The sequence below is a fragment of the Lepidothrix coronata genome, unplaced genomic scaffold (assembly GCF_001604755.1).
Source record: "Lepidothrix coronata isolate B3197 unplaced genomic scaffold, Lepidothrix_coronata-1.0 Scaffold53, whole genome shotgun sequence".
In the NCBI taxonomy this organism is placed as follows: Eukaryota; Metazoa; Chordata; class Aves; order Passeriformes; family Pipridae; genus Lepidothrix; species Lepidothrix coronata.
In genome coordinates, this window is record NW_016690233.1 from 3,794,608 (window position 1) to 3,818,818 (window position 24,211).

The 24,211-nt window shown below is 37.3% G+C and overlaps 1 long non-coding RNA gene across 1 annotated transcript; it reads right to left on the reverse strand.

The window, feature by feature from the left end:
- Positions 1–50: 50 nt before the first annotated feature.
- LOC108497892 lies at positions 51–20,838 on the reverse strand. Its single transcript, XR_001874999.1, has 3 exons — positions 20,554–20,838; positions 7,485–7,487; positions 51–62 (listed from the first exon to the last, which is right to left on the reverse strand). It is a non-coding gene; the product is annotated as an uncharacterized LOC108497892 (long non-coding RNA).
- Positions 20,839–24,211: the final 3,373 nt, after the last annotated feature.

Consider the following 24,211-nt stretch of genomic DNA (forward strand, 5'->3'; position numbering starts at 1 on the left):
CCCCTCAGTTTTCTTTTCTTCAGACTAAATATCCCCAGCTCCCTCAGCTGCTCCTCATCAGTCTTGTGCTCCAGTCCCTTCCCCAGCTCTGTTGCCGTTCTCTGGACACGCTCCAGCACCTCAGTGCCTTTCTTGTAGTGAGGGGCTGAAAACCAATTACAGGATTCGAGGTGTGGCCTCACCAGTGCCGAGTACAGGGGGACAATCAATAACCCTGGTCCTGCTGGCCACACTGTTTCTGATACAGGCCAGGATGCCATTGGCCTTTTTGGCACCCTGGGCACACTGCTGGCTCATGTTCAGCTGCTGTTAGCCAGCACCCCCAGGTCCTTTTCTGCTGGCTTGCTTTCCAGCCACTCTGCCCCCAGACTGTAGCGCTGCCTGGGGATGTTGTGATCCAAGTGCACAACCCACCACTTGGCGTTGTTGAATCTCATAAAATTTACCTCGTCCCATCAATCCACTCTGTCCAGGTCCCTCTGCAGAGCCTTCCTGTCCATAAGCAGATTGACATCCCTGTCCAACACGGTGTCATTTGCAAACTAAGAGTGCATTTGATCCCCCCATTCAAGTTATCAATACAGATATTAAATAGGACTGACCTCAATAATTAACCCTGAGAAACACCCCTTGTGACTGGCCACCACCGAATGGAACTCCATTCACCACCACTTTAAGGGCCTGGCTGTCCAGCTGTTTTTTTACCTAACAAAGAGTACATCCAAGCCATTAGCAGACAGGAGGACACTGTGGGAACTGGTGCCAAAGGCTTTACCAATGTCCAGGTAGACTAAATCCAGAACCTTTCTTTCATCCACTAAGTAGGTCACCTTGTCATAGCAGGAGATCAGGTCAGTGAAGCAAGACCTGCCTTTCATAAACTCTCACTGGCTGCGCCAGTTGTCCTGCATAGGCCATGTGATTGTACTCAAGATGATCTTCTGTGACCTTCCCCAGAATCGAGGTCAGACTGACAGGGCTATAGTTCTTCAAATCCTCTTTCTGCCATTCTTGCAGATGGGTGTCATACTGGATAGCCTGAAGTCACCTGCGACCTCCCCGATTAGCCTGGGCTGTTGGTAAATGATCTGTTATGCAAGTATAAATTCCACTCTTAATTAATTAATAATTAACCTGAAGTATGATGTCCCTCTAAATGTGGAGTCAAACAAGTGGGCTGATGGGGACAGATGCTAGTGTTTATCATATATATATATATATATATACACTATATAAAGGAAAACACCAATAGAAAAAAGATGTACATGAGACATCTAGAATGGACTGCATTCTTTGCAAATTACTACAGCTGTTGTGGTGAAATACCAAAACCAACACAGTGATTGCCTACATTTGGTTCAGTATTTCCTAGATCCTCACCAGCATAACTGACCAGTAGCTTTCCCTCAGTATCTTTCCTGCTTATACTTTTAGAAATAAAATTCAGACGAAGGACACATGCTGGGACATAGCATCCCCTCTCAAGCTGTAGGTCAAATTAAATACTGTAATAAAGATGTAATAAATTAAGTTACATTTTCAGAAGTGCATTATTTTATGCTGTATCAGCTAACCCTATTAAAAACATAAAGCAGAAAGACATCATCTGCCACTGTGGCAAGACAAAGGGAGCCACTGGCAGCTTAGCCTTTCTGAAAGCCAGTCCACTTATATTCAGTATCTGAGTTTGGTTTCTGGAGCCTAGATACACATTCTTACCAAATATCCTTAAACCCTCCAGAATTCTGATTTTCTTTGATAAAGTAATTCCAAATAAATTTAATTTAAAAATACATCCCTCCCGTTTATTCCAACAATTTATATAATTTGCCTTAATGTTACCACGTGATTTATAACAAATGGATATTATTACCTTGTTTGCTGTCCTTCCCTACAATAATTGTGCAAAGAGTGGTGCCATGTCCCATGATCTGCCTAGATTTAATGATGTCAATGATGAAGCTAAATTTTAGAAACCACTTTCCTAAGACAAGGTCATATGCAGACAAGCCTTCTGTCACTCCTCAGGCCTCTTGCCTTTTCCCACAGCTCTCTGACAGCATCTTTATCAGAGATTCACCCCCCACTTTCCTGGCCTGTCCAAGTTCCTTCTTCCCTTCCACCCAACATTTCACTATGCACACGCACATTAAAGAAAAAGGCCTTTAGCTTTGATTCAAAGGTAGGGGTCTTGCAATTTTGCCTCCTTCCATGAAAGAGAATGTCATTCATTTCTGAGCAAAAGGTCGAGGGGAATGTTCTCACACTGATGCAAAGAAAGACTAGATCACCCAAATCAAATAGTATTAGTGAATAACTCAGTATACCTCATATTTAAAGAGTCATTTATTACTGCTACTCCTGGTGATCATCCTTCTCCTTAATCTAAAACTGGAAGTTTATCTGCAGTCCAATTCATTTACTGTGGAATTGGTGCATAGTGAATTGTCCAACACCTCATAAAAATAATGTTACATCCAGCAAGATGTGGTGTTTTATGCCAGTCCAACATCTGGCAGTGTTTCCATTGATTTATAGTATTGTTTTTTAGCATTCAGCAATGGCAGAGAGAATGCTAAAGTAGAGTATTCGCAAATTAAATAGAAAAACCTAAGGAACACTCATCTTCTCTTGAAACATTCTTGTGTGCATAGAAATGAAAATCTGCATGAATTCATATTCAATAGAAACAACTGGGCAGAGGATACTATCCCTACATGAATTTTAAAGCTTTCAGAGACTTCCGACACAGACATTTCCATTTTAGTAAAAGTGCTTTGTAGACAATGCACAGTGTTTGATTCTTACTAGAACACCTGCTTCATAATACGCAATCTTGACATTAGAAAAATAATTAAAATATAATAAATTCTGTGTAATGCAACATTTAGTGCTAAAGAGCAGCTATTGAATGACACTTCCAGTGAATGGAGCCAGAATGTCTGGTCATTAGATGATAGCAGCAATACTTTAGGTAGTAAACAGATGTCAAATGAATTCATCAATACAAATAAAAATCTGCTTAACAGGATCTAAACTCAATCTTTTAAAGTATCAGTAATTTAATTATGCTTTCCATACACAAAGAACAAACTTATATTTTTTACTTGAAATGACCTTTCATTTGGAGTGTTAAAAGAGTAAAGCAGGGAAGGAGGAGGAAAACAAACGTTCAGGAAAGTCTCCAAAAAAAAATGCAGTTCATCCTTCCTTTGTGATGAGCTGCAGAACCTTTCCATAACACATTTACCATCATCTTCTGGACCACCATTACACAGAAAATGGCACTGCTACAAAGACATCCAGTAAAAACACACACACTACCCGTTTCCTTGTTGATAGTGCTCATAAGAAAATATTGGATGGCATAAACTACTATATAGCTACAATTGAAAGAACATAATGTAATTAGATTACTCCATCGCCTTGTCCATGTTATTGCTTTTTTTCCACTCTCATCCTTCCTATTCAAATAATGTCTTTCCAGAAATTAAAATAGAATGAAAGCTCATGGGTTTGTTTGAATCTGCATAATACCATTCCAGATGCTCTGCTTTATCTTTAGCTCTCAGTAATAATTAGGGAAAACAGAGTATTGAATTCGGAGGCCCAAATTTCTAAGAAGAATAGGGAGTCCTGGATTACACAGAATAGAATTCAACAGAATTCAGATCATGTAGTCTGAAATACCAGATACAATTCCTTGTATTTCTGTCATAAAAGAATGCCATCTAAACCTTTTGTCTTCTCACAGTAATTCTCCTAACATATTTTCAAGTCTGTTTGGGTTTTCAACTATGGTGATGGCTTTCCTCAACATGCTTCCTGATTCAGAATCCTACAAAAGGAATAAAATTGTTATCTCTGTAAAAATTAAATTTTCTACCCAGTTCTCCTGTAATTTTCTCTGGATTATCCAACAAATATCCTTATTTTTCATTCTCTTTGAGGTGATTTGTACTCTTTGAGGAAAAATATCTACATAGTGACCAATTTTGCCTTATCCTTTCACAGAACAAGGAGGGCTTTTGTCTTGGCCCTCCAATACTCTCAGTGTGATTAGTCAGAAATTTGCCTAGATATTTTATGCAGATATTTTTTCCCCTTTTTTTCCTCTGCCCTCTGAACTCACCTAGTATTCTCTTGCTATAATAATATACTGTCCTACTTCTCTCCATTTAATACACTTTTAATATTTTCATCAGGTATAGTCAAATAATTCTTGATGTCAAGTCTATCAGTGTTGTTTTTCATTAATGTAATAAAATTCTCTTTGGCTATTCTATAATTATACTTCTGCCTTATTTTTCTCTACCACTCTTGAGACAATTTAAATATCACCTGCATGATCCATTTTGTAATTTACATTTTCTTGAGGTTGGACTGGATGACAGACTGTGGTCTCTTCTAACCTTACCATTATATGATTCTGTGATTTTTTAATATTGTTAAGTAAGATTATGTGTATGTAAGATCATGTGTACTTTATTACTTTGAGCTTCCTAATGTAGTTAGTGTTTATTGTGAAATTCTAAATAAATTGCTGACTATTTAAGAGGGGATAGACTGTAACTAAAACGGGATGCTTCTACCTGTAGTTTTTCAGTTATGACTGTGCTACTTACAATCACACTTTACAACACAGTGTAAGCAGGCTGGCTAGAGATGAGGTGATCTTCAAGAGGCTAATTTGTTAGAGATATGAATTGCAGTTCACATCTTTCTCTATTAGTTCTAAAGTGAATGAAACAGGACTCAGAGATAAACTAAATCAAACTGGGTTAAACCACAGAAACTTTAGGTTCAGGCTAGAGTGCTTGGATCTACTGCTGGCTCTTTCATTATTTTCTATCTAACGGATGGATTCCTGGCAGCAGAATTGAGGACTCCTTCTCAGTGATTCAATTAATAGCAACAATGAAGCAGCATTCTCCAGCATGTTCTGGTCTTCTTTCCACAAATGTGACTGTTTAATCATATAAGAAATTCTATTTTTCCAGAATTTATTTGAGATTTTTAAAAATAACGTTTACATTTATGCTTGTGTTGCAGGGAGAATGTTACAGAATAGTCAGCTGTAAGATGCCATATGCTCATTGTTCTTCAAATTCTCTAACCTGTGAGAACCATCAATCTGATAGCTTAACTTTCAAAGTGATGAGTGCACACAGTGTTTCTTGTGTGCTGAAATCGTTACTCTCACATAGCATTTGTATCTTCCCTGGCTCCTCACAAAACTAAGCCCATAACTCAAACTTGGGGAGTAGCTTTAACCACAGAGAGTCCAGTAATGAAATTTATCTTCTTGCATTTTAACAGAATGAGTGTTATACTTTTATTTTAAAAACATAACTTTCTAAAGAAGTGGTTTGATGACATGCATTGTGAATGACCATATCAAACTGTGGTGGCCTCAGTGAGATATAGCGCTTCTCCTTGTCATCATTCCTTGCCTTTGTCATGCTCTAGGCATCTGCATGCTGAACATACAGATTTTGGTTGGCTTCTTACTGCTGCCTAACTCTTCTCCTATTCTATACAGTGAGTCTCAGTGACAGAAAAGGTTTCAAGATCCAGCTGAAAGTGCTGATAATGATATATGATACTTTAGTAATCCTACTAATTAGCCTATTCTTCCATAGGTTCATGTTCCAGTGTAGATAACATAGAGCACAATAGGAAAAATAGTAAAATAAAAAGAGGCTCAATGTGCTACTTCATCATACTTATAGCTGGACTTTCTCTGCAATAATTATCCTCTGAATTTTCAAATCAATTTTTAATTTTTACCTATAGCATGAATAAAAAAAACCAGTAATACTTTTAAAGTTGCAACTATGCTATGCTGTCCTATTTTTTTTAATTTCTGTTGATTTCTGAAATTACTATGATGGGAGAGTGAAGGATGTGCTAACGAAACTCTCAATCACATTTTGGTGTATACAGCCAACAGCTGGCACACTGGTATTGACTGAGGTTTGCATTGCTTTTCATATTACCAGAAATATTAATATTATTGAATATTTAATATTTGAATATTAAAGCTAAGGCTTAGACAGATTCTCTTCCTCCTGCAACTGGGTCCAGACTTGCTGAGATTTGGAAAATGGACAAAATGCCCACAGTTTTAGAATGCTCCACATGCAATTACTACAGTTCCCCTGCATGGCTCATGTTGACATGTGGCCTTAACTATTCACAACTCGTGACCTATGCTGGATGATTCAGAAATGTCCCTATTACACATCATTGAAATTAATTGCTGTATGCAGGAGAAGTGCTCATGGGTGTGAACATATGCGTGTGTGTGTAAATAAATTCCTTCCCGACCCCTGTAGTGATGTAGTGACCCTATACCTGATGCTATGAAGCAGGAAATCCAATTAGTATGCATAACTAAAAATGTTATTATTGGTCATAAAATTATCCAGCTCCTTCAAAAATCAGATCTATGAATTATGTGATTATACTCCTCAGGCTGACTTCATGCTGTATGAGGAAGTGCTTCCTTTAATTTGTTTCAGCTCTGCTTGCATTATGTAGGTGGCATTTCGGTGTGAGAGAAGGTTGAGGCAAAGGGCTAATTTTCCTTCTAAAGTGTCTGGGAATGTGAGCTCAGGTAAACTCCTACAAGTGCATAGGTCTTTCACGTACACTATGTGGCATTTCCTAAGTCAAAACAAAAAAACAATCACCACCAGCAACAATATCTGTTTTCCAAATGTGTCCTAAAATGAAATGTCAACACTTTGATGAACAACTTCTGTAGCAAAACAGCATGTATGAGACCAAATGGCAACAGATCACTGTTTACACAAAAAATGAGCATAATGAAACAAAATTACTCTGAACAGCAAAATTCCATGCTATTAAAAAAAAAAAAAGTCCCCATTAGAGCCAATAGCAAACCACAGTATCTTTTAAAACTTTGAGCATATGCAGATTCATCATCTTGACAAATGAAGCAGATGAGAGTTAGCAAAGATCATTAGTATTTACTGTGCTGTGAATTCGTCTCATAAAACTTCAGTTCCAAGGGGAAAACTCACTCACAGACCCAGAGTGGACAGGCTGCAAACCATGGAGATTTCAATGGCAAGTCCAGAGCTCTGGAATACCTCCTTTCTCTGACTGGAGAGATATTTTATCTCTACTAAAATAAATTCTTTCCCCCCAGTTCAGTACCATGGTAATATGAGGCTTAACATGATTTACTTCAATTTTCCCATAAATATCCTCTGAACATTAACTTCCATAAATGTATTTGAGGACACAGGTCCTTGAGGACGCCTGCACAAGCTGCTTTATTTGTATTTGGAGAGCAAAAAAAAATGTTATATTTGTGAATTTCCCCATGTTGCTAGTAAACTACACAAGCTTAATGGTGCAGTAAAAAACATATTAATCAAAAGTTACTGGTCAGTCTTTCTTACTGAGAACAGTAAGACGTATCTCACAAATCACAAGTGACAATCACAATTCACAATCTTCTGAATGTTACTTGAAATTCTGAAAAAAACATTGTCTTTCCCTGCATGCTCATACATACATACATTTGAAATAACTATTTGGGATACAAGTGCATTGGGCCTAGCCATTTTGGGTAGTTAGATATCCCTTTTCCCTCTTCTTGGTTCACGCCTCATCTAGTACAGGCTCTGCAAACTGCACAAATATTGCAAATTGCTATTCCAAAAGATGTGCACCTTATCTGCTACAAAAACCTGTTACCTTTTTTCTTAGTCAGCCATGAACATTAAGTATCATACAAGAAATCTGCTTATTCTTGTTTCATGGATTTTATTACCTTGGCAACTAAGTGATCTGTTCAAACTGCTCTTTGCTGTTAGTTTTAGAGTTTTCTGTGTCACAGAAAAAACCATGAAGAGAGGATGAATAGGTAACTGACTTCCCTTATACTTGCATCAGTTTCTACAGATGGGAGAATGGATACAGTGTGAAAATGAAGTCTTTGGTTGCTCAGAACCAGTGGTAGTTAATGTATTAGCTGGATTAAAAATAGATTTTTCTGTTTTATGACAATGACTAGCAAAATCCCAGTTGGGAATGGAATTTTATTTTTAATATATCAAAAGAATATTTTTAGTCTGGAGAAGAAAAACTGTGAAAGAAACAAATATTTGAACAAAATGAAATGTTCTTCTTTTCACATCCATCTTTGGATTTTCATTAACAAATAAGCACCCAAATGCTGTCATCAAAGCTTATTATAAATAAAGAAAAAGTAGACCCACTTCATAAGGGAGTCCTGTAAGACTCAATTTTTTTCAGATGACTGTGACGTTTTGTTGATTGTTTCCAAAGGAGAAAAAAAACCAGTGACAGTGACATGGACATATAATGTTTCAGTAATGTTGCATTGGTGTCAGTGACAGGTGAAAAGTCTCCCAACCCAGCACGAGGATGAGATGGAGCCAGTTTCCCATATGCACGATCTGTGCCCCATCAAACCTCCCTCCACTCCACAGCACACTTCCAGGAAACTTCCCCTATTCAAATGGCAAGGGACTTGCAGCACCGTCTTCAAAACGTTGAAGGCAGCAGGCTCTACTGAAAAATACAACCAAAGCTTGATCTTTCTATAGAAAACAACCATACACAAATGACACACCAGGGAGCCATATTAAACACTGTGCAGTGGTTTTTGTACCAAACCTAACAGGTTAGCAAATATTTTTGTGGGTTTTCTGTCAATCCTGTAAATTCAGTATGAAATGTGAAAAACGGGCAAGGCTCTTTTCTAAGTGTCATCATGATTAATAAAAGAGGTGGAGGGGAAAACTGTTGTGTGTTACAGCTCAGAAGCCTCATCGTAGGCTGCAGTAATAGAACTAATTCATGGAAGTGGGCACAGTAAGAAATGCCCTTGTGGACATTTTTTTGAGTTGTGCATCAGCCAGAAAATAATGTTATTCCCTAGCCTCACATGGCACTGGCTGCATCTTCATCTAGTCTCCAGAAAAAAACAAATGGAAACATGTTTTTCTGAATATTTTATACTGTTGAAAGTGAACTACATTTGACTGAATCAAACAGCTTGTTTAAAATTTTTATGATGTGTTTATCAGATATTCAATGTTTTTGGAATTTTGAAAATAAAAAAGAAAAACCCAATAGAAAAGAAATACTGGGGTTTACAAGACATAATCTACAAAAATAAACACATTTTTAAGGGTAAGGAGTATGTTTTTGAATGTTTCTGATGGAAATAAAACATGGCTATTTCTTTCTTAAATGTATTGTTCAGAACTTCACCTAAGATTAACTAAATTGAAGTAAAGGTTGGTAAAGTGTATGCTTAATTTATGATTGTGTATAAAGTTGCTCAGAACATGTGTACATGGGTCCTGAAGTTAAAACTACAATCATTGCTGGTTTTGGCATGTTCAACACCTAAGCTTTGACTACTTTGCGGGTACACTCTCAGTCTTCTCTTCCTTAGACCATCAGTATTCATGAGAACAGCAAGTAAATTTGACTAAGAGGGATATCTTTTTATTTTTCTTGCCCTGAGTATACAAAGAAATAAGTCACCACCTGAAATTCAAATGTATGAGATACTTGTCTCCTGTAAGATCTCGTATGGATATTCAGTCACTGAGCTGCATTAAACAACTTTCTATCCACTCCTACTCTTTTCTCACGTTTTTACCGTTTGTTTTCTGACAGCTTCTACATTTTCATACCCTCCTTTTTAACATTCATTTTAGGTCTTCTATTTCCTACAGCCTTTGCTGGCTGGAAGCAGTTACAGGAGCCAACCTTTTCTTACAACTCAGCTTTCTTGCTCGGACTGTAGTTGTAACCTGGCACTTTGCATGAATTAATTGATCATTCAGATCAAAACATTAAATATTTAAAGTGGCACCACACCATTCATAAAGTGAAATGTAAAATGTTGTTTACTGTCTGCTAATTATTTTAGTTCAAGCAGGCAGACTCAACTGCCTATATTATTAAGTAAACCTATAAAAATGAGCTAGGGACAGGAAATGTTCTTCTTGCTGGTAACAGTGCTAAAGATTAAGCTGCAATTCTCATTAACTGTATCATAACATGAAAATATTTTTCTCCAAATTTTGTCAATACAAAGCTAAACGAATCATATTAGTCCATGTTTCCAAATGGTTTGGATAGAAGCTTACTAGTTGTGAAATCTCAGATGTTAATCATTTTAGGAGGTAAAACTAATGTTACTAATTTACTGGTGTTTGTGGCTATCTGTGCCCTCAAGTAGCAAAGACTTGTGTTCTCTAAAACAACGTACTTTAACACAAATTAGTTTGAAGCTTATCTTAAAGGATGATTTCCCCAATGACCATACAACATCAATATATAATAATCCACATAAAACTTTTACCAGTGATCTATTTCTTACAATTATATATTTGCTATAGGAACATTATATAGGAACATCACCACTGGGTTTTGCGATCAGGAACACTGGAATGTGATGGAAACAACAATAAAAATTCACAATCATGCTGAAAAGAACTGTGTGAAAACCCATAAGAATTATATGTTTTGATATAAATTTTGATAGTTTCATTACATAACCTAAAGCAACACAAGATTCCTGAGCTGGTCTTTTCAATGACCTGAAACTCTGTTCCATTCTGTCAAAAGTTTCACACAGTGGTCGAGTGCTGATTTGCAGTTTTGGACCAGAAACACTCAAAATTCTCATTTTAGTTAGACACAGGGGGACAGATCTAAAGGGAGTGGAAGAGACTAGTTATAGCATGCAAAGAGGTGGGATAGATGTAAGTGCACATGTCTGTGAACTGCAACTTTTGAATGTTGTAGAATATAAAGCCTACTACTCTGTTGTGTGTCTCCACAGGACTCTGGAGCCTAATTATAGAGTTGTATGAAAAAGTTCTTCTTGTCAGCAGAACTGGCAGGAGGGGAAAGAAAATCACATTTTTTGCACATTCACAGAAGAATAAAATATTTAGGCAGAAAACCATCATTGCTGCAGATGGACACTTATAGAACAAAAATGGGTAATTTTTGTGCAGCTCTGCTTGTTGCTAACATAGCCAGAATATATTTTGTAGCGGATCTAAAATCCAACCTAGAATTCGTCAGTCACAACCAGTGGCAAAATATGCTTCATAGGGGAGTAGAGGTTGAGGATAGCAGGAAAATTCAAGGTGGGGCAGCCATCCTAAAAAGAGCAGGCAGGATCCCACCAAATTTAGTGTTGCTGCACTTGCTTATGCCTGCAGAGACTTTCGCTCTGGATGGTTTTTAGTCCTTATGAGTAAAGATTAGCCACAAAACCCTGATCACAATTATAAAAAGGCAAAAAGCAAGGATGTGACCCTAGAGTGGCAATAAGAAAAGAGAACTAGAAGAGGTGTGAGAGATATGCACAAGCCGTTAAGGAAAACAGGAGTAACCAGGTGCTAGGGGCCAATGGACTTCAACTGCTTACTTTCATTAAATTTAAAAGACAGAGTCTTTAAATGCATGCTTTGAGTAAGAAGTATGCCTATAAAAATCTATTCTATACCCAGAACATATCATAAGGGTAACTAAGGTATTTTTAGGACAAATATAACTTGACAGGATGGTAGGCACAATACCTGATTCCCAATGGTGCTCAGGTGACAGCTTCTACCCAGCATATCAAAAAAACTCAATAACCCAGAACAGTGTTTTGTGTATGTGCTATGTGACCTTCCGCAACCCTAATAGAGGGATTATCCATTTGCAGGTGCAGGTCTGTGACACAGAAGATGAATAATTTATGTGGGCTTTCCCCTTCTTCCTCTCAGTACTGAGCAGAGAAACGGGGATTCATCACTGCTTGGTCTTCACAATTTCTGTACTACCTGACTTGTGTTTGCAGCCACTCGGTGAAAAGCNCTTAAACTCAACGTGTAGTGACCTGTGCTTTCTGCTTTGGATAAGTGTTTCTGTCTTACGCTTTTTAAATGCAATGTGAATTTTATATGAAAGTGCTTTTTTTCTTATTTCCTTTTTCTTTCTTTTCCCTCAGCATCATCTAATTTGGCAGTCCTTGGAGTGCTAGAGAGTCTCTTTAATGTATCTCAAGGCACAAGGACTCTGACTTTACTGCATTAACAGAATACATTTATTTGCTTCTTTTATATGTGGCTATGGGAACTGATGAACGGTTGTGTTCTCAATACTCCCCTTATCTCCTTCTTCTTTGTCTGACATTAGCAATAAAATACAAATTCCAGAAACGTCAAACCAAGCATCCAAATTAAGAAAACTAATTTCATGACAGCTAACATGTGGGAAAATCTCAGGTGATGAAGAAATCCAAGGAAATACAAAGGAAAATGGCAACAACATAGGCTACACTAAGAGGAAATAATTATAACTAAAGACAGCAAATCCATTAATATTATTATACACTAGTAACTAATAAATTCAAAATAAAAATTAGTAGAAAGCATTAAAAATCTCCTGCAATAGAATCTTCTCTCCATAACCTCTCAAAGCTTCTCTGAATGAACTGTTAGGCTGTTTCCTTAAACAAGGAAAAATTATTTCTTTCTATATCTCTGAGGTGCCTTAAAATCTGTCCTATATTATAAAGAAGTAAAACAATTCTATGTTTAGTGTCCATGATCCTGGAAGTTAATTTTATTTGGTTTAATTTTTATTTTTAATTTGATGGATGGGCTTTTTCTCAGCCAATTCAAAGAACAAGATTAGGTCAAATAAAAGGTAAACTTTTGTATTTGCTTTGCTCTTACCTCATCGCAATACTAAAATAAACCCAGAAATAATAACAAAAAGTCCAAAATCACTGACTTGTATATAGCTATTTACAGTCTGTTTCTTCCACTGTAAAATATTCCAGATCCTATTATACCCTCTACAGGTAGTTTTTAGATAAATTCTTGGGATCTCCTAAGCTTCTCGGTTACTCTACTGTAGACTACAAGGAGTAAGCATGTCCATTACAGTTTCTGGAGAGGTTTCTCATAACCCACATTCTTTAAGCCAATCCACACCAAAAAGCCTGTTATTTTTTCTGAAATCTTAGATAACATATGAAACTAGCATGCAGTTGTTGAAATAGAAATTATCTTCAGTAAACATTAAAAGTGTTCAACTGACTGTATTTTCTTATATGTCAGCTTTTACTATATGCAGAATATCACATATGAAACTACTAATCATTTTCCGTTGAAGCAAAATAACAAAAACTGATACTTTCCTTTTTCTCTCGTACCTTATTCTTGTTTACAAATCCTATAATCCTGTATAATCATGCCCATATTGTTTATAATTTTAACATATTTTTGTAAGCTTTGAAAGAAATCCTTAGCAAATACCTTTATATTCCTTTTACAACTACATTCATACTGTTTCCGAAGAAGTATTTTGAAAAGATTGACAGAGAAAGAATCTTCATAGCAATTTATGGATAGTTAATGAAAACTTACAGAGATAACAGAAATTAAGTAATGACCCTTTAAGTGCAGAATCTTTAGTATTCCTATACAATTAAGGCTTCCCAATTTACTCCATCTATATTTATTTTCTGGGAATGGGCTTTGGTTTTTTGCATGATTTGATCAATCTGTTTAGCTGTCTTACTTCTACTTTGCAGAAAATATGCGAGAATTTAATTCAAATTCAACTGAATTACGCTGCTTTGACGCTGCTTATTTTCTCCAGTTGTTGATTAATATGCCCCTTGTGCAAACATCTCTCTCCTACCTGATGCTTTCAGTAATATCTCAATTCGTTGCTGATGACATTCAAATTTCCTCCAGAGATGTCTTTTGAAGTCACAAACAGAGGATTATGCCCATCAGTGACTGACTCAGGCACAAAGTGATTGATAAGGCAAATAAATACTTAGATCTTAGCAATCAGTCAATTGTGATATGCAAGAGGGAAAACAAGACTGCAGACATTTCAGCTCTATATCACGTTTTCCAAATTATCTCTGTATGCCGATGGTCCTCTTAATAAATTATCCTCCCTGGTTATCTGATCTGATCTAAGTTTTCAATTATGTCTCTTATCAAAATCATGTAACAAGGCAGTCTTCCTGAGTCTGAAGCTATTTCTATGTCCAAGAAATAGCTTCCAAAGTCCAGACAGAGAAAATACTACACAATTGGTTTTGAGTTGAGAAGATGTGCATACACATATCAGAGAGACTTTGTGACATCGGAGAAGTCATGGCTTTATTCCCACATTCCCTGAGCTGACTTTTACGTAAGTGGCAACAATACATGACATTGCAGGTGTTACAGGGGAGTAACATTTTGAGCATCTTGCACAGTATGAGACTGAGAAATCAAGACCTTGTATCACCTAAGATGTGCAAAAGTAAAAAAAAAAACAAAGAAAGAATAAGGCCATGGCACAAGGGTGAGTAATTTTTTTTTTAATTAATGATTTTTTGATTGACCAAAACAAATAAAAAATTTTAATAAGGAGAACTTATCTTCTAAAAGAATGTCTTGTGAAAGTCCATATACTGATTTTATTAAGATTTTATCTGTACAAGATTTTGGAAACCTGAAGAATAAGTCAATTTAGAAAAGAGGTCTAAAAAATACACATTTCAGAAGTAATTGTGGACTGCTGGTAGAGTCTTCAGACAAATTTGCAAGACATTTTATAGTACGTATGTGTGATCATTACACATGTCATTGTGTTCCAGATCGTATCTTGGGCTTTTTTCTGGTGTGGGAGGTGATCTTGAAGAAATCTGTGCATGATCATGGTAACATGGTTGTGAAACACAGATGTCTTCCCTCAGATATAAGCTTTTCAAAGGTCACAAATAACAGCAAAAAAAGGAATTTTTTGAGTGAAACCATATGTTCTTTGATTCAGGGACCATTTCATGTTTACAGTCACTAGTACAATGCAATCTTGATTTATGATTGTTATGCCTTCTGCCACGATGATGGTAAGATTTAGAAAGAAATAAAGGACCTTGCTCATAAAACAACAATAAAAAAATCTTCTATGACAATCAGAGACTAAATAATATTTAGTATGGACTTATGATGTGAATTGGACATCTGAGGCAACTGCATTTTAAAGTGGCATCTGCATTTTTTTTAATATATGTAAATAGATGTACCTACAAGTTAAGCCAAAAAAGAAATTCTACTATTTATATATGCAATTGGTAAACTGAACATCAAAGTAACCTAGGTAGTAGATACAGAACTATATATGGTTTCATTCCAGTTTTGAAAGTGCAACCTTACATCCAAAGTTTACTATCATTAATTTGGTCCAGAAAGTGGGCTGTAGAATAATATTCCAGGCAATGAATGCTTGTGGAAAAAATATTAGTGAGCATAGGAAAAACAGATTGAAAGGAATTTTAATTTGTTTCTATGTCCAGAACTTCAAATGAATTTCTGTGCTAGGCATACTAAAATTCCTATATAGGAACAAGAGAGTTCATGAAATTTTCAGTATTTTCTATTCCATCCATTTCATCTGTACATTTTATCCCCTATGCAAGCCATCACAGGAATAAACATAAAGATAAATAAATAATCCCGATTACTTCACAGTAATATGAATTTGATAAAGCTGAATGACTCTATCAGACCAGCAGTGCTCAATGTCATACAAATGTTTCAGCATGTCCAGAGTAATCTTCTGGAGTGTCTAAAATATTTAACTTTTGGAAAATTTTCTCTGTGAGAACTATCTCAGAAGAAGAGGTAAAACATGCACTATGATTTTGTTGACTCATTTTGATGTGGTTTTGCTCATTACACCTCAGAGTAATGTGGAGACCTGCAAATAACGAAGAGTAAATAGCATATAAAAGCTGTGGAGGAGCTAACAGGCATAATGGGGGATCTTTCAGAAAATATAATGCATATGTTCTTAAACAGGTAATAATTAATCACCTTTTCCAAGAGTAAATCTCTGTTAAGCTCCTTGCCATGTAGTTTTGAGGTCATATTTGTGGGGAAAATATTGCAGCAGACACGTCTTCTAGATATGTCTCTTCATGGCTAAGCAAGAATTAAAACTTTTCAAGTTTAGTGCCTGAATGTCTTCTCAAAGTAATATTATGAGGAGGTTATGCTTTTACATTAGCTTCTTCTGATACTACAACCAAACAGTCTTTTTCATTTACCTGCCCATCTGTGTAGCCACTACTCTTGGTTGAATGCTTTGCTATAGCAGGTTGGTTACAACCTATAGCAGGAATGTTGCAGCCACAAGGCAGTGTCCCTCATGTACTTAATGAAGACTATAAAACTGATAAAAATAAAATGGGATTCATGAATTCTTGTAAAGTGATGTTATTTGGTAAAGGAAGACACCTAAAAGACTGGCCTGATACTATCTCTGCATCAATTACAAAGTCATACATTTAGTCTTGATCAAAATAATTTGAAGGCTAGGAGTCCCACTGAATATATAGTAAATCTTTAACTATTAGAAGCAGAACGTTTTTCACTCACAAGGAGGTTGAAGCCACAGTCCTTGTATGTTGAGTGAAAAGTTGTTATCCTTTACCCCTCTCAGGAACTGAGATGATCAAAGTTTGTCTGTTTTTAGTTCCAGGAGCAGAAGGTTCCCCAACGATAACATCATGTTTTAACACCATTTACAATAAAACCTTTAAGAGCATACTGAAAAAGGAAATTCCCAAAAGAGATTTCTGATGGATGGAAAGAGTTTGATGTATTTTCTATTTCTAGGGATGGGAATGGAGAAGAGTTATCAATTTTTCCTGAAACTGACATGTAAGTTTGGTCCTCAAGGAGATGTAAAGAGGTGAGCTATGATGTTTTAACTAGCACATGACAGCGTGCATTACTCTGTCATTCTGACATAACCTCATGACTCTGTAAGCTTAGGAGCTAGTCTAAGTGGATGACTATATAGAATAAGTATGGGCATGTGTGATCAAGAACATCAGCTGTAACACGGATGGTAATTCTAATGTTTTATTGTGTTCACAACATACAGAATCTGACATTGTATTTCCCTTATTATATATCCACTTGCAACACCTTAGAATTGATTTGTTGCCTTTATGAAGTACAGTGAATCATCCTGAATTTCCTTTTAGAAAGCAGCATATAAGCAAAGATTAGATTTTCTTAAGGTTCACACACTTTGCAATATTTTCATAAATCAGACAAGAAATTAATTGTAAAACCAAACAGATTACATTTCCTTCCATTAACCAGAAAATGTTACTGTTGCTTCCATTCCAGCTTACAAAAGACACAAAATCATTGCTCTCATACATGTGTATAAGCACATCTACACATACATACATGTACAGTATGAGACTTTTAAATCTTTAAGCAAAATAAGAACGTATTTATCTTACCAAGTTTTAACAATTTCATAATTTTTGAAAAGGCACCATCCCCTAATATATTGTTATTGATCAAAATCACTCAGAAGATAAGAATCAATAGGGACTCCATCACTTCCAGAAAGAGTATTTTTCCCTTGTAAAGTGCTAAGAAGTTGGTAATCCAGGGTGTAACAGACTCTGAAAAAAGCATTAGAGAAGCCATGCATAGAAGGAGGAAAATAAATACTATAAAGCCCCTACTAATATAATATTAGCTAGCAAATGTCTATTTGACATTGATTCTCAGGAAATTAAGAATGCAGTATAAACTGCAATGGATTTCAGTTTAGCATTTTAGTGTACAAGACATTGTTCAAATGGTTGAGGCTGTTCTGAAACTGATAGAAAGTGCAATGCAGAAGCAGTTAGCAGGAGCATATGGAGGGAGCAAACCAGCAGTGACAAATTACGCAGTGCATTCAGAGGAACTAAGATCTGTGTTGCAGGCTACATGTAGAAAAACAAAATCGTTCAGAAGAACTATTTTTGTTTCAATGCCACTGAACCAATCACCTCAGAGGGCTCAATGCCTTGGCATGTATATTCTTAACGTATAATTTTCTATGATGCCTTTTGTAAAGACTTGCACTAATTATTTAAAATAAATATTCCTGTCATTAACCTCATCAGAAAACTTCCAGTCTGTTGAATCTGTTTAGTGGGACAGATTTTTCTGTACTGCTAGCATATCAGATTTACTCTTTTTGAACATACCAGCTTTACAGCAAGCAAGAAGGAAAATTGGATCTCAGACTGTCACTTAAAGCATCATACTTTTAACCTCCTCCTTCCATCCAGAGCTCTTTACCTTTACTGACACCCTCTGGTCCCTATGTCTAAGTCAGATTTGAATTCATTCCAGCATTCCTTAAAAATTTTACTTTCCAAATCAATATTTTGTGGAGCACAGAACTGGACATTTTCTGAAACTCCCATAAATCATATTACAGATTCCCCAATAGTTTACCATGTCAGCAACTTATTCAGGGGGCTCAAGCAAATTTGCCAGTCATGACCTTCCTGTATTAAATCTGTTCTAACAGTCCTCCAAGTTATGCATTTCTTAAAGTTACCCTTTAACAGCAGAACTTTTAATCATACCTTTTATCTTAGCTGCTAGGATATTTTTCCGTAAGACCTGTTTTCAAAGCTCCTTTCTTTCAAATTTTCAGCTATAATTCAGCCAGTCAAGTTTTTTTAATTTTCTGTTTTCATTCTTATTACACTTGCCCTCATTATAAAATGAAATTAAGATCCCTACCCCTGATATATTAACCTAGAATTCAAAGTAGGACCCTCAGCTTCATATTGACCAATAAAACTAAAATCTACATTCTTAATCTCCCAACTGTCCATAGCTATCTTCACACTTTTATATCATGCTCTGCAAGTTCTGACTTTTTGCATGGGCATTTGCCTTGTAAGTATACAAAACAGAAGTGTTGCATGTTGAATAGTCCCCTTATAAAACTACCTAGCTGTTATCACCTCCAAGGATGCTTAACACTTTACTCTCCTTAATATATTTGTTGTCTTCCCAGACTTTGTTTTCTTAACCACATCTCTTAAACACTCCCATAGTTAAAAGTATATTGCCACTGAAGGCCTCTGTACATAAAACATTCCTCAGTTACTATAGTTCACATCTTAGTTTTCTGTCTTCATTTCGGCATACCTCACACTAGTAAACAAGAGTTTTCCCCCACAACAAGAGAGAAAAAGGGGTTTTGAAACTTTGTAGCTAAGTGCTATAATAATTAAAGTATATTTATTAAATATACTTTTAGAAATTCTAATAGATAATTTGATAGCTCTTTAAGGTAATGGCCCAATTATTGCTAATTCTTTCAATATCCACTGTAACAACATTAATCATGACAAACTGCTTTTGTGTTAATATTGATTGCCACAAAGTACTTCTGAAGGAGTAGTACTATAATTCAGCAAGAATTAATTACACTTTTATTAATTAGAAAACATCATTCAAATTTTAGTTATCAGGAATCCCTCCTTGGCTTTTGGCTAATAGTGAGTGTGTAATTTATATGTAGTTTCAAACTTCAGGGTCTCATCAAAAGCTCACTGAAGTCTAGAAGAATGCTGTAACTCTTCAGAAAAAAAACTGGCACCAGGTTCTTCATTTAAAAAAAAAAAACAAAACAAAAAACTCCCCCAAAAAAACCAAACCAAAACAAAAAACCCCAAACAAGCAACAAAAAAAAAGAAAATATGTCGTTTTAGTAAAATAGTACTTTTTAAATTTAAAAAATAACTTTGGAAAAACTTTGTTCAATTTCTGAAATATTGCAAAACATAGAAAACTTTAGTCCTCACATTACACTACCTTGTGTAACTTCTGTTGCATGAAGTTTCTGTGCTCAAGTGGAATGAAACTAAACATCTAAAGTACAGATACAGTAATGGATGATTTTTTTTCTCATATAAAAATTTAAAAACAGTTCATGCTCTATGTTCCAATAACTCTAAGTTTGTCTTCTAACCAGTTCATGGGCATTCCACATAGTCTTATCAACTATCCTCACATCAGAGCGGAAAAATCAGTGCATCTTTGTGTAATTCCATCTCTTTTGCCTGTCAGCAAAGGAGAATGGTCCAGGCACTGTACTTTTCTAATTCTAGAGATAATTGTTTATCCCAAAGCCAAGTACCATTCCGAACTCCAAAACAGCACAACTTTAAGTGCATCTCTATAAATTTAATATGCTGGGTTATTTCCTGATTAAACGTCAAGCATTAGCATGGTAGCTCTCCCAGATATAAAAAAATAGTACATTGAAACAGGCATTTCTTCTCCGGAGTATGTATTTTTTTCTAAAAGACTCACATCTCTCTTCACAACTCATTCACTGCAGTAGTTTGCTTCGCTAGTTAAATTATAGGAAGCATACAGCAGACCACAGTAATTTCTGCTTCAACTTTTCTGCTCAATTATGACAACAATTTCAACGTAAGATTCAAAACAAAAAAAAACCCCAAAACACATAAACCTGTAGTAGGAGCCCAAAACCGGGATCTCTCACCACTGCCGGCTTCACAGCAGACTGTTCACAGAGATGCCGCGATGGATATTGCAACGAATAATCTGCACACACTCCAAAGTCTAACCAGGGAAATCAGTGCCTGGCTGGGGGAACGGCAGAGACACTTACCGCTGCTGTGGCACCGTCTCTCTCGCCCTGACTCTCAGTCTCTTTCTCCCATCCTTCTGACAGCCTCAAATATAGCAGTCCCTTATGGTGTTGAGCCTGGGGGAGTAGAGGATTGCAGAGTTGGGTTTTTTCCTTTTTCTTTTCTGTTTTTTTTTTGTTGTTTTCTTTTTTAAACCATCCAGAGGTAGTTCTCCAAACCCGACTGCCTCTTCTCGCCTCTCTCACTGATGGAGAGCCCCAGGTGAAGGCATCCGCTTCAGCAGCTCCCGCGAGCCCCTCCCGGCCCCGCCGTGCCCCCTCCCGGCGGGGGGACCAAGGCGCCTCCCCCGGCTGCTCCCGGGGGTGCGGCGGAGGCTCTGCCCGCCCCTACCCAGTCGCGTGTGGATGTATAGATGATGTCGATGTGTGTTCATGCGAATGCCATCTCACACTGCCGCCCGCCGCTCGCCCCTACCCCTAAGCGCGCAAGCACCCCCCCGCCCCTTCCTCCTCCTCCTGCTCCTCTCCACCTTTCTCCCTGATTTTCTCCTCTTCACTTCTCTGCCCCGGAGCATGAAGGCAAGAGGGTCAGTTGGGGAGTGCTGTCCCCTGATCTCCTGCTCCCCTAATCCAGACCACCAGTTTTTCCCATCCACCACTTTCTGACCCCATCCTCTCCTCATCCCCTTGTCCATCCTCCTTCCAGAAGATTGTTTATTAAAGATTTTTTTTTGTAATGCATTTTATTCCCCTCCAGGGGTGATGATCCTCCCTACCCCCTCGCTCTGCAGCCGGAGCCACGGAGCCAGGAGCCGCGGCTGCTGCCCGCACAGCACCGCGCGATCTCCGTCTTTACACGGCGGCTGCTCTGGCTGGAGGCACACCCGGGGCAGCCAGCCCGAGGCCAGCAGCCGTAACGCCGCGGCTCCGGCAGCCCCTTTGCTCCATGGTCCCTTCTCCATCATCCAGCCGCTGTTAACCGCATCCCGCTCCAGCCCGTGGCAGCGCCCCGCCTCGCCCCGGCCCCGGCGGTGCGCCCCGCGCTCCGCGCCCGCCCCCGCAGCGCCGCCCCCCGCAGCACCCGCCCGGCCGAGCCCCGGGGCAGGGCTGCTGGCGCCGCTCCTCCGCATCAGCCTTCCGCATCTTCCTCGGCCGCTTCACATCTATCCACACACGTAGTGGCTTCCCACTCTGTCTCTCTCTAATGGCTGCCCTCAGGTTTCAAGCTGATTCTAATCCTGTTTTGTTTTTTTGTTTTTTTTTCCTGTGGCAATGGCAACTTTCTGCTTTAACATTTAATACTTTTCTGCCCTTCTGTGGTTTTTTTTCCTTGCATTTTTCCCCCTTTGCGTTCCTCAAGTAATTAGATCGCTTTTTAACTTACACATTAACTGAGTAACTATTGTGTAGTTCCTATTCTCTGAGATTTTTCTTTGCTTCAGTGACTCCATTTCAACCGTGCATGCTTTCTGAACTTCTGTGGTGTACATATATGTGTGTATGTGGGTGTGCATTTTTCTGTACTAACTTGTCTTTGTACTTATTCATTTTTCCTATCCCAGGTACTTGCTGACTAGTTTTTAGAAACGGACCTTAATTTTTTTTAGATTAATGAAAAAGGATTCTGGATTAATTCTGGAATTTGCTGAGTGTTATTACACAACCTCAGTCCTAAACCGGCAATACTAATAGAAGTTTTTCCTCTGTGTCTTTCACTTGTCTTTTATATTGAAGCCCCCAGCAAGATAGGATGTTAGTGATGAGAGTTCTACACACTTTTGTGGTCCTGTATACTGTGTGGAAGTCTGTCAGAGGATTTACAGCTAGCAGTTTAATGAATTCTGCCCACTATTTTCAGTGAGAATAAGCTGAAAAAAAACTTAAATTCCTTTTTTATATTATTCTGAGATTGTAGATTTTTGTTCCTTCATCACCATTTCCCACTGCCTTAACTATCACAGTGGAAGAGCAAGAATGAATCCATCATTAGAGATGGACTTTATCTGTATACACTACCCCATACAAACACAGAAGAAAATTGTGTCCACAACTGTAAATGGGTCTCCAGGCAATTTCTGTTGGGCAAGTAGTGTTGCAACTTGACATATCAAAGCTTCTCTTCATTGACTCAATTTGCAGAAAATTATCATCTGGTCATTATTTCCAATGTTACTAGGTTACAAGACAGCACTTAATCAGAAACCAGGAATAGTGACTGCATTAATTCTCATCTAATGAATAACTTATGAGGTTCCATTTCTCAATATTTCCAAAGTGAACATTAAAGCCAGAAGCATTTTTGCTAATAAATGTATTTTTTTGCATACTGTAGCTATTTATGACAACAGTGAGGAATTACTTGTGAAGAGGTGACTTTCATTGTTTGCTTATTTTTACAGGTAGAGACAGAATTAAAAGAATGCAAATTTCTTTTAAGTCGTAAAGACTGGAGGTTATGGCCTTTATCTTCCTTTGTGAAGTTTATAGATCCAGGTTACTTTTAAAGACTACACTGAGGCCCCTGTGTTATACACACTGGGTTACACACTATTTTTGCTTTTGGCTCATTTTCACCTGAGTTCATGTCAAAGTGCACATTTCTTTTGAATGACAGCTTTTAATGTTCACTACCTTCTTTTTAACTTCGGCAATATTTCTACAAGGAGATATTTGTACCTTTTCCTTTAATATANTTTCTTTTGAATGACAGCTTTTAATGTTCACTACCTTCTTTTTAACTTCGGCAATATTTCTACAAGGAGATATTTGTACTTTTATCTTTCACAGATTTAAAATGGGTTAAAATTTCATTTGATTGTGTGTATACTTCGCAAGGTGAGTTCCTGCTTTACTCCACCATTGTAAGATTGTGATCTGTTTTATGGCATATATGTTCAATGTTTAATGCACAGACAGTGAATTATATTCACCCCTTTGCTACAGTACTATTATTGCTATGGACTTTAAGTCAACCTAGCTGCATTTTGCATATCTGGTCTAGTTGTCTAACTGTCTCTGAATAAATGCCTTAATCTCTCTATCTCAGTGTCCCCAGTGGACAAGCAAACAGATGCAGCACATCTGCAGAGTCTGAGTTGTTTCTGAGCTCCTGTTATTTGTTTTGTACTTCTTTCCTTTTCATTCAATCTTTCCCCTTCTTTTAAGCAGAGTATAATATATTCTTTGCCACATGCAGAGCTATCTGAGCAGTACCATTATTATTGGGATATTTCACTGCTCTTTCTTAACCAATTGCAGAATACAAGTAAAAGATAGGGAGTAAATTCTGAAGAAAATAGTTGGCTGCACAAATTTCTCCCCCTCACCTGTGTCTGTAACAACACTGGGGGGAGTAGCTTTAGAGTATAATGAAACTTTCTCTTACTCTTCCCCTCCCATTTATGAGGAGTTCCTGGAGGTACCTGGAGAACAGTACTTGAAAACACTAACTTTTGAAAGGTATGCATTGGCCCTGTTTTAGTACACAGCTGTATAATTTTAGTGGCAACCACTATATTTTGTCCTCCCCTAGAACATCTGGATATACTCCTCATGGCTGTATAATTAGAGTTATAGGAAAATTTTGTAGCGGCATAAGCAGAATTATGTGTAAATGTGACACATAATTCTTCAGACCTTTGGCAAACAGCAGAAGATTCAGAGCCTACTATGAAAGCTT